Source organism: Lingula anatina, chromosome 8 (assembly GCF_051362555.1).
Source record: "Lingula anatina isolate TDL-2025a chromosome 8, LinAna3.0, whole genome shotgun sequence".
NCBI lineage: Eukaryota > Metazoa > Brachiopoda > Lingulata > Lingulida > Lingulidae > Lingula > Lingula anatina.
The window spans coordinates 1,812,020-1,823,361 of record NC_141774.1 but is presented as its reverse complement, the minus strand read 5'-3'; the positions used below and the strand labels follow the sequence as shown (position 1 = coordinate 1,823,361).

General features: G+C 37.2%; 1 long non-coding RNA gene across 1 annotated transcript; it reads right to left on the bottom strand.

The window, feature by feature from the left end:
- Nucleotides 1-9,056: 9,056 nt before the first annotated feature.
- LOC147760164 (uncharacterized) lies at nt 9,057-11,088 on the bottom strand. Its single transcript, XR_015330882.1, has 2 exons — nt 9,974-11,088; nt 9,057-9,722 (listed from the first exon to the last, which is right to left on the bottom strand). It is a non-coding gene; the product is annotated as an uncharacterized LOC147760164 (long non-coding RNA).
- Between the last annotated feature and the right edge of the window lie 254 nt (nt 11,089-11,342).

The following is an 11,342-nucleotide window of genomic DNA, read 5'->3' as shown; positions in this document are numbered from 1 at the left end:
TATTCTTCACACTCTCAAATACAACTGAAAGGATATTGCCAATTAACATAATGTCTGAATGCAAACAGTATAAATATCTCAATTAAATATTAACGAAGGAAGGATACAAAGTATTAGTTTATAAATGCACAGTTTAATTCATTGTTCTTTTTTTAGCTCTTTCCAAAATAGGTTTTCGATTTTTTTAGTTTAAAGAAGGAAAATAACCAAATAATTGAAGACCTGTTTTGGGAATAGGTAAAAAAAATCAGATAAATTGAGCAGTTGTAGACTACAAGACAACCCATGGCAAAAAAAAAAAAAAAAAAAAATCTATAACTTATTGCCAATTTCAGTGTTGATGTGCCCCCTCCCACCACCCATTATTCAGCAGCGAGGAGCTTGGCTGGAGCACATTACCATTGATTGAACAAGCTCAGTACGTCTTTCAGGCATCTTAATGAAGAATTCATAACATACGAATTGGTCTCGCGAATTATTCATATTTCAAGACTTATCTTGCATTCAGCTTTGATGGTGTATTTACGACAAAATCAAAATGTCTTTTGTGGCCTTTGAGTATTCGTTGAAGCTTCTTTTTAAAGATCAGTTGGCAATGTATTTACCGCCCAAAGTCCACCTTTTTTCAGGCACCGTAATAATATTTCAAAATGTCTGAAGAATGTTTTGGTTTCGGTCTTTTATAGTCTTTACAGCATTAAGACATGTAGGATTTTCAAGTGTCACGTGAACGTAGATATGCATAGTTCACGTATGTCTTCGTTGGAAAATAAGTTCATCTGGATGTATTATGTAAGATGAAATGTTAAGAAAAGCACTGATGAAGACTGCAGCAAAGAGCAGTTGAACGTTTCTGCAAATCCAGATTATTTAGCATCATTTGCCTCGTTCTCTTTGACGAAAAAATAGATCTCTTCGTAGTCAAGACCAGTGGCTGACTGGGATCGTTTTTACAGGAAATCATGTGTGTGCATTGAAATGGAGGGTAAGGGGTCTCCCTTGTCTGTTTGTGAAACTACCAGTATATCCGAAAAACTTTCACTGGAATTTTTATTTCTAAATCAAATGTTGCAGTTTGGGTGACATTTCAAGAGCAGGCAAGGTACGCGAAGTGCACGAGCATTATCAGTATATGACCTGAACGCACGAAGACTCCAGACGCCATTTTGATAAGAGCTACTCTTGATTTGTGGACATTACAGAAAATCAAGCACGATATTTTGTTCCTGGTTGATAACAGGAAAAAACTCCTCAAAATGGGTTCGTAAATGCATGGTTGGCCGCACAATTTATAGCCACTGCCACTTTCTTGTTTTCTCCTTAATTTGTTGTGTCAATATTGAAAATATTGATTACATTTTGAACCCATGCTGGGTTTAGTTAATTCTTGATAAGTGTTGATAAGAGTAAAAAAGACGTTCAAAACGTTTCCAGACCTGTGAGCAAATATATAATGAAACGATTTAGGAAATTCTCCCCCAGCAACAGACTTGTTATTTAACTATGAGCCAGCCTGGGCGTGTGATCATACGGACAAATGCGAAGGCACTGATTGACCATCTTACCAACGAAATAGTCAATGGGCTATTTTCTTCCGAGTAGTAAGCAAAATAGGAAACAGGTGCTTATAGAGTGGGGGGGGGGGGGGGGGGGGGGGCAAGGATTTGATTTTATAAGACAAATCGGGTTGAAGGGGAATTGTTATTCTTCACACACTCAAATACAACTGAAAGGATATTGCCAATTAACATAATGTCTGAATGCAAACAGTATAAATCTCTCAATTAAATAAAACGAAGGAAGGATACAAAGCATTAGTTTATAAATGCACAATATATAATTCATCGTTCTTTTTTTCAGCTCTTCCCAAAACTGGTTTTCGATTTTTTTGGTTCAGAAAAGGAAAATAACCAAATAATTGAAGACTTGTTTTGGGAAGATCTAAAAATAATAAATTTAGAATTTGTAGACTACAAGAAAGACCGTAAAAATACCTACAAATTCTAGCCAGAAGTTATTGCCAATTTCAGTGTTGATGTGCCCCCTCCCACCACCCATTATTCAGCAGCGAGGAGCTTGGCTGGAGCACATTACCATTGATTGAACAAGCTCAGTACGTCTTTCAGGCATTTTAATGAAGAATTCATAACATACGAATTGGTCTCGCGATTTATTCATATTTCAAGACTTATATTGCATTAAGGTTTGATGGTGTATTTTCGAAAGAACCCCCTTTTTGCTGTGAAAAGGTCTACTCTTGGTAAATTTGATCTAGGCAAACTAAGTTTGTTTTGACAAAACGTCCACATTTTGTAATTGCTGGTCACGGGCCTCAGTGCAAAGCATAGCTTAGAACTGCATGTGAATGTAGATTATCCTGAGCTTTCTGTGATCAAAATGCATGGATTAAGTCAAACAGTGCAAACGATACCCAAGAAATTGTCTAACAGTCCTTTGTCTGATATTTTATTCTCCTCATTCCAAATGTCGCTGGAATTTAAACTACATGTCTCTGGCAAAAAAATTATCCGCACGTTTTTATTTTCTGATTTATGTAATGTGTGGAAATTATTCCTTCTCTTTTTCTCTCTCGCTTTATTGATTAAATACTAGACAAGTAGCAACATTTTTGAAACTATGCTATGACAAAGTGTAGAGAGTTAACTTGACATTTAAAAAAAATGCAAAAAAATATCAAGCTAGGTGCGAAAAGTCTAAGTAAGGACCCAAGAGTGGAAACGTCATGAGTATTTCAAAGAATTCTAATCTAAATCCTCCACTGCGTCACCTGGAAAAACAGTGTAATTGTTTTCTGGAAGCAATGCAATGTAGTTCTTTATGAATTTTTCATTTGGTGTTATATGGATACAACGGGTGGTCAGTATGTAATTGTCTCTTGGGTAAGCACTAGCTAAGTTCAGATCTATTAAGTCATACAGCATTGGTCAAAAAGGTTGTCCCACCCCCATTTCCATGTACTTTTATTTACAAATGATCACCTAACAGCTGTTAATTGTTAGAAATAGTGTTTTTTTATTACGTATACCGTGTCTAACATGATTAATGGTTTAAAAAATACAAAATAGTGGTGAAAATATACATATTTTATACCATTTAGTAAAATTTATAAGAGGTACCCCCTCAAATCGACTGTTTCACTGTGACTTCTAAAGATGTAAAGAAATGACTATAAATTAAAAAGACGCCATCAAATGTCACCAAATTCACCAAATTAAATTCACCAAATTAAAGATCACGTGCCTAATAGCGTGTGCGTCTACCGCGTACTGCAATTATCTCCTGTAGACGGCGCGACAAGCCTTCAACACGGGTTACAATTCTGTTTTGTGGGATATTGTCCCATTCTTCTTAAACAAGTTGGGGGAGTTGGTCCACGTTTTTATGGGGTTGGTTCTCCTTTGCATTGCACACTCCAATACATGTCACAGTTGATTAGTAAGTTTGATATCAGGGCTCAAAGATGGTGGTTCCATCCTTAGACCATTATGTTTCTTCAACAAACAGTTGCCAGGCGAGAGGTGTGAGCAAGTGTGCAGTCATGATAAAGCCTGAAGTTAACCCCAAAGTCAGTTCTTGAAGATGGAATGAGATATCAGCTGAGAATGCTACGTTCAGTGATCCCACAGGCACCTGAACCTGGCCATCCATCACTGGAAGGAAGTTGATTTTGATGCAGAATCAAATTATTTCTTGTATCCCATCGATGGTCAAAGAGGGTCCATAGACATGTTAAAAAATGCATCTTGGAAGGGTGTGTGCAGGATAATATCGCCTGAGGTGTTAGATCAATCCGCATTTGGAGAACATTCCAAGCCCATGGTATTAGTACATTGTTCCTTTTGGAACAAAACGTAACAGGGGCATTTTGATGTAACATTTTCAACAGAAATCTCACTCCATTTGCATGAGGTGACTTCAGGGATACTACTGGCTTCATTGTGACGACGCACTTGCTCACAGCTCTCGTCTGGCAAACGATTTGTTGCAGAAACACAGGGCTCTGAGGATGGGACAACCGTCTTTGAGTCCTGATATTAATCCTACTGAGCACCTGTGGCATAAATTGGAATGTGCATTGCAGAGGAGAACCAATTCCTAAATAATCTTGACCAATTCCGCCACGCTCTTTAGGATGAATGGGACAATATCCCACAAAACAGAATTGTAACCCATGTTGAAGGCTTGTCGCGCCGTCTACAGGAGATAATTGCAGTACGCGGTAGACGCACACGCTGTTAGGCACGTGATCTTTAACGAGCACACCCTAATGCTAATTGTGTGTGAATTTGGTGACATTTGATGGCACCTTTTCAATTTTATAGACATTTCTTTACATCTGTAGAAGTAACAGTGAAACAGTCGATTTGAGGTTGTACCTCTTATAAATTTTACTAAATGGTATAAAACATGTATATTTTCACCACTATTTTGTATTTTTTTAACCATTAATCATGTTAGACACGGTATCCGTGATAAAAAGCACTATTTCTAACAGTTCACAGCTGTGAGGTGATCATTTTAAATAAAAGTACATGGAAATGGGGGTGGGACAACCTTTTTGACCAATGTTGTATGTCTTAAGTTTCAAGTGGCCATTAAATAAGATTACAGTCATAAGATTATGTATGTGTGCATTTATTCCATCTGACGTAAGAAGATTAGATACGATTATAACGTCAGAAAATACAATAGAGGGAGTGTGATAATGATAGGGTCGCTAAACGAATTTGACGGAATATAGTGACTAGCTTAATCCTCTTGTCGCCTGGTTAGGCACGCCCCCTTAGAGTACTTATGTAAACAAAAGGTCTTCCATAGAGAACTATCCTTTTGTTCAACAGCTTCGCGCGTGCAGCGGATTATGTATATAGTGACGCTATACAGCTAACTGCAGTTAAATCTGTGAAAGCTGTTATTTAATTTATTCTGCTGTGTCAGACGTTATGGGCCAGCCCAATGGTTCATTCACTCATTCTTTTCTGAAGATTGGTGAGGCATATTTTTAATGCTTAATTATTTGCCCTCCTTCTTACAAGAGAAAGGAAAAGGGGAGAGAAACGGAGACAGTGTCAAATAAAAAGGGTAAAGAGTAATATAATACATTAATTAAAGGGACTCGCGGTGGGAGAAACGATAGACTGTTTTGCATCAATGTATGCAATTATAATCCCACATGGCCATCGCATATACGGCCGTAGTTTAAATGCATTACTCATTGTTGTATTAAATTACATTATTTTGCTTGATAGACATACATTTTAAAGTTGGTCTTTCAGGAAATCGTTTTGTTTGAAATAACACTAACGACAGAGGTAAAATCACATATAAATTTATTTTGAAATAAAATGTTTCGCTAGATCTTGTTTACACTCAGCGAGATGCACCTAGTGATTATATTCAATGTGCCATCATTTAATTGCTTTCTCGGTTTCATTAATTGACGATAATAATTGCAGTAAGCAGGAAGGAGGAAATGCTGAAGACAAAACAACGCCGTGGGTTTGTGTGACTTTCTCCCTTAACATTTTCTATGATGCTGTCAAAGAAAAAGGAACCGAGATAGCGATCATTTAAACCGCTGCTGTTTACAGGTGGACTTCTTCGTTTATCATTTAAATGCCCCCTCCCCCAGCAGACCCAACTTGAGGAATGCCATTGTAGCTACAGTACACTGTATATCAAACTTCGGTCCAAGTTATGAAATGTTTAAGCACAAAACGATAATTTGAGGGTATTTTTTCATTCAAGACAAAATTCAATAACTATGATGTGTGACAAAAGAGACTTTACAAAGCTTTACGTGTACTTAGATATATTCCAGTAACCTATGGAGATTGGCTAGCGACGTAATTGTAACCTCAACAGGCAGTGAAAGCAAGCACCACAATAAACACTGAAAGGCGGGGTACAAAAATTAACTTTTTTAAATATCGATTACAACATGCTGTACAATGACTGAGTCGTGAAAGGGGTATTGGACTTCTTTGCGTTAAAATCAAATTCATTTCGAAATCAAAAGAGCATTTTTTTTTTTTTTTGGGGGGGGGGGGGCGTCGGGGGGAGGTAAATAGTAACTCATTCCGTAATCCTTCTTGCACATTTATTTAATCGTATCAAAACGTTTGATACACACTGTTCACTAGTGTCATGATTTTGGCGATTTATTAAAACCATATTTGTACAAAGTAGGTTAGCATAAGTTAGGCAAAAACCAGTGTGAAGAACAACTCCCTTTTTAAGTGAGGCAAGACAACCTATTCAAACTGATTATAACCTTGATGAAGACACAAGGCAAAGGAGTTATGTAAACTAGCGTGTGAAAACACATTCTTTGTCACTGTTACAAGACAATGGAGGCGACCAAGTGGAGTAATTACAATATACCCTTGTACAGCCAAAGAGAAATTAGTTATGAAAGCTTACTTCGGATCAGCCCTTAATTAGCTTGTTCGAAAGAAAGAGATACACTGTAGATGTCGCAACGCGAATCCTTTTATAACCCTTCATGAGTTTGTGTAAAAGTGTGAAAGGCAGGCAACGATCTCGAGTCGCTGTTGATATTGTTCGCAATTAATATTGGGAGTATACCGCCTACATGTAAACATCAGACAAGGCATTGAGATCGATAAAAGTGGAGGTTTATCTGCAGAAGTAGATGCCTTTTTTGTGAAATGACTTATTAAGTGATGTGCATGTCCTAACATGTTTAAATTCTTGATTTTTATTATTTGAAACATCTTCATACACGGCCTCATATTTATATTTCTCTCAGGCCATACTCATTTTCTTGTATAACATGGGACTCTAAAGCACAGGGCAATGTGAAAGTTAATTGGCTACAGAGACTTGTTATCCTTCATGCAGTTTTATAGCGTGGATGAACTAGAAACAGGCTTTACTTAGCTTTACTTAATTTGACTTGATGTTAACCTAACACTGGTTTTAAAAGAAGAAATATAAATATGTTCGATGGATTAAATCACCGACACCGTTCTATTTTAACTTAACGTGGTCATATACACAGTAACACAGATAATATTTATAAGTTGTCTGTCGTTCAGCACGCATTATAGGCGAGTAGCCAAACAGTGACGATGATCAATCCAAGTAAAATCTAGGCAAGTATTGTTTACAAAATAGATCATGATGAATAAACCTACGCTTTAATAAACAATCACCACACGGTTCTGTTTTTGTCACTTAAAAGCTTTCGTTTAAAGACGCTCAGTGATATCAAAAATGATTCGACGCTTTAAAAATGGACCTTTTCAAGGGGCATTTTTTGTTTCAGCTAGGGGGATTTCAGGAAGAGGATTCAGTGTAGGTGTTTCCTCGGATGATAGCAGCATCACACCCTAGGTCTAAACCAGTTGACTAGAAGCTTTTTGTCCCACCATCCTATTCCTACTACTAAACTAATAACTTTAAACCACAAAGGTTTATGCGGTAAAAATATTTAAACTAAATGAGGTGCATTGACAGAGGCACAAGTACAATCCAACGCCAACGTGCAACAGGGGAAAGTCTGACAGTGTATTACATAATATATGAAAGTGCGGTCAATATTAACAGTGTAAGACATTAGTTAAAGAGGAGGGGGTCTTACTACCCTCTACCAGGGCGAGTGATAGATTTTTTACAGATATTCACGGATATGTCTCTAGCTAGATAGATGTTCATTTTCAAGTCAACTCAGTTATGCAAACAATTATCAGCCATGTAATCAGCCTTGAGATTTCTGTACAGGGTGAGTTGATTGAAAAAGCTAGAGACATATCTGTGAATATCTATAAAAATCTATCACTCGCCCTGGTAGAGGGTAGGGTCTTACTATCTTTTGTTAAACGCGACTGTTATTATCTCTCGAACAAGCTTAAACCATGCCTTATACAATTACTGTGTCTCCGGCTGTCGTGCAGAAACGGCATGTCGAACATATTTGCCACAGTTACAAACAGGGCAAACTAGCGACTTGTTCTAGATCGCTCTAGTAAGAAAGCATAAGTGCGGCGCCCGGGCAAAACAATCAACTACCCGGTATAACATTCATATCTTAGCGTTTACATATGACGCGCAAAGAGCTAAGCAATTAGCCTTGACAAAGTGGTCCGTTTTTAAACAACAACGCGAAAAAAGAACGCCTTGTCATAGTTAAAGGAGACAAATCGCTTGCAACGTGCAACAAGGGGGATGGCTGACAGTGTGGTCACACTACATGTTTATGAAAGTACGTAGAATTAACAGTCTTAGACATCGCCCAAAGAGGAGGGACTTACTATAGCCCTCAATCTATTGTTAAACGCGATCATTATCTGTTCTCATACAACCTTATGCAAAACCTAAACAATCAGATAAGTGATGTAAAATCATATTGGAAATTTACGTTAACGACGGAGACTTTCATTCGCAAAGTTAATGAAACAAGACTGGTCCAAGTTAACTGCCCATATTGAATAAATCTTAGACTGTTAAACCTAAAGCCCTGCTTTACTTTGGTAATAGTTATTTAGTAAGCTAGGTTTATTCACATCACTTATGCTGCAAACAACCCATTTTGAACGCAATCGTCATCGCTCCCGAACAACCTGAAATCATGCCTATACAATATTAGGAGATGCACGTCGAGTAAAAGATTCAACACCTGGGTGCCCAGCACTATTATGAAAAGGAAAAATGGCTTGATGTTTCATGCACAATCATCATCGAAAGCCTTTTAAACCATTCGACTGGCCAAATTGCGATTACAGATTCAGAGAAGGCCAAAGTTTTCCTAGATTATTTTTCAGAAAGGTACCATTCCGATGTAGTGACTTCCACAGCATTAGTTAACTTCCCTGATAAAACAAATGCAATTTTGTCAGAAATTGATTTTAATGACACTGAGATCAAAGTAATAATCGATGATATGGATGCATCTAAGGCAAGTGGTCCGGACTCGGTGACGATAAAAATGTTAAAACTAAGCAAAGATGTTGTTGTGAAACCATTATGTATTTTATTTAATTATATTATTCAATCTAACACCTACCCTGACCTGTGGAAAATGGCGTTTATTTGCCCGATTTATAAGAAAGGTGACAGAAGTTGCATAGATAACTATAGACCAGTGTCACTTTTGAGCGTCTTATCCAAACTTTTGGAAAAAATTATTTATAAAAGGATGATTAATCATGTCGTTAACAATAATTTATTGTTTGAAAAACAATCCGGGTTTCTTAAGGGTCATAGCACTGAACACCAATTACTGGCAATTCAAAATTTGATTAGATCTAACTTTAGAAAGGGCCGAGATGTAAGAGGAATATTTCTTGATATTTCAGCCGCTTTTGATAAAGTTCCGCATAGTTTATTACTAATCAAGCTGTCAGCCTATGGTATTAAAGGTAACCTACTGTCACTATTATCCTCTTATTTGAGCGATAGAAAAGTTAAAGTCCGTATCAACGGCACGTTATCTGAATCTTCCAACGAATCTTACATCAACACTAGTGTTCCACAAGGCAGCATTCTCGGTCCTCTTCTTTTTCTTCTATATATAAATGATTTAGCAGACAACCTTTCTTCAGATTGTTTTCTATATGCTGACGACACGTCTATTTTTCAATCTTCTATTCCTTCTGACAGCCAGTCGCATGATGCACTTCAATCCGACCTCTCAAAGCTCCAGGAATGGTCTAACAGGTGGAAACTGGAGTTCAAACCTGATAAGAGTTGTGAGGTTATATTCTCTACTAAGGTTACAGCGAATAAATACAGAAATCTAATATTATGTGATTTAACGATACCCCGGAAATCATTCCACAAACATCTCGGATTCGTACTAGATTCAAAACTGTCTTGTGCCGAGCATATAAGTTATCTAGCTACTAAGGCCCAAAAGGCCCTGAATCCTCTTAAGTCCCTGTCCCACAGGCTCAGATCTAGGCACTTGAATATACTATATAACGCTTACGTTCTGTCTCTGCTTGATTACTGCGACATCCTATATCACTCAGCAACTAAAAGGAATCTTTCCAAACTTTCTTCTATTCACTATCAAGCTGGTCTGCTTGTTTTAGGTGCTCTGCCCGGTTCGAACACAATCAAAGTGCTTAGAGAGCTGAACTGGGCTACTTTGGAAAACCGTAGAATAATGCATGCAAAAAAGGTTATGTTCACTATCCATCACAATATGGCTCCTACATATATTATTAAAGATTTCCGGTCTTTTAAAAATCTAATAACCCCGCAAACAAGAGAGTCCTCGTATAGAGATTACATTATCCCAGCCAAGTTTACATTTCAGGGTCCTGAATACTTACTCGTGTCTTCATGGAATAGTCTCAGTCTCGAACGAAAGTATACCCCAAATATCGCGTTATTCAAGCATTCTCTGAAATCCGAACTATTTTCTGGTTCGTTATCTACTACCACCCTAAAGTTAGAAAGAAAGAATGAAAAATATCTAAACCGTGCGCGTGTAGATCTATTGTTCAAATCCCAATTATATAACCACAACTGGGACTCGGTAAATTCTCCGAACTGCTCTTGTGGGAAACCTGAGACTATACGCCATTTTTTCTTCCAGTGCCCACGGAGGCAGTTGAAGTATCGTGATTTTCATTTGTCTATTCAGAATGTCCTGGGCGCTAACAATACAAATTTTAGAACGCAGCTTGATAAGATTTCTTTGTTTCTACACGGCCACAAAACTTTAACAACTGGACAGAACGATAAAATATTCGATATTGTCTCGACGTTTTTAATTGATAATGCTTAATTGCTTTTATAAGTTCACCCTCCCGACCCTCCTTCTCTTTATCAACTAATATATCACTTCCCGCATATATCGCCCGTGCCTTTCCCTGTAGTGCCCTTCCCTGTTGCTCTCCTTTACAACAATAAGTACTATTTAGTGTTATCATAACTATAATCATTACCTATATATAATCATATTTAAGTCATTTTGTTACTAGAATTACATTAACGCAAGCGAGCCCATAATGCTGTGGCGACGTGCCGCCTGCTCTGAATGTATTTTTTTTGTATATCTTGATTGTAGAAATAAATCTGTTTAAAAAAAAAAATCGAAAGCCTAATATCATTATGCTTCGTGCGCAGTCGATTTTTATCAGAATAAAAAGTGTGTTTTATACAAGCAAAATCTAACTTTCCTTTATAACTGTTACTGAACAGCGAAGAGTTACATACACCCACTTATAAATTTACAAATGTAATTATGAGGCTAATTTCTCTAATGTGGAATGAAATATTTTGTTGGCTTTCAAATGATAGGTCACTCACTTTAATCTTAAAAGAAGTTAGTTTATATGCTCGTTCCC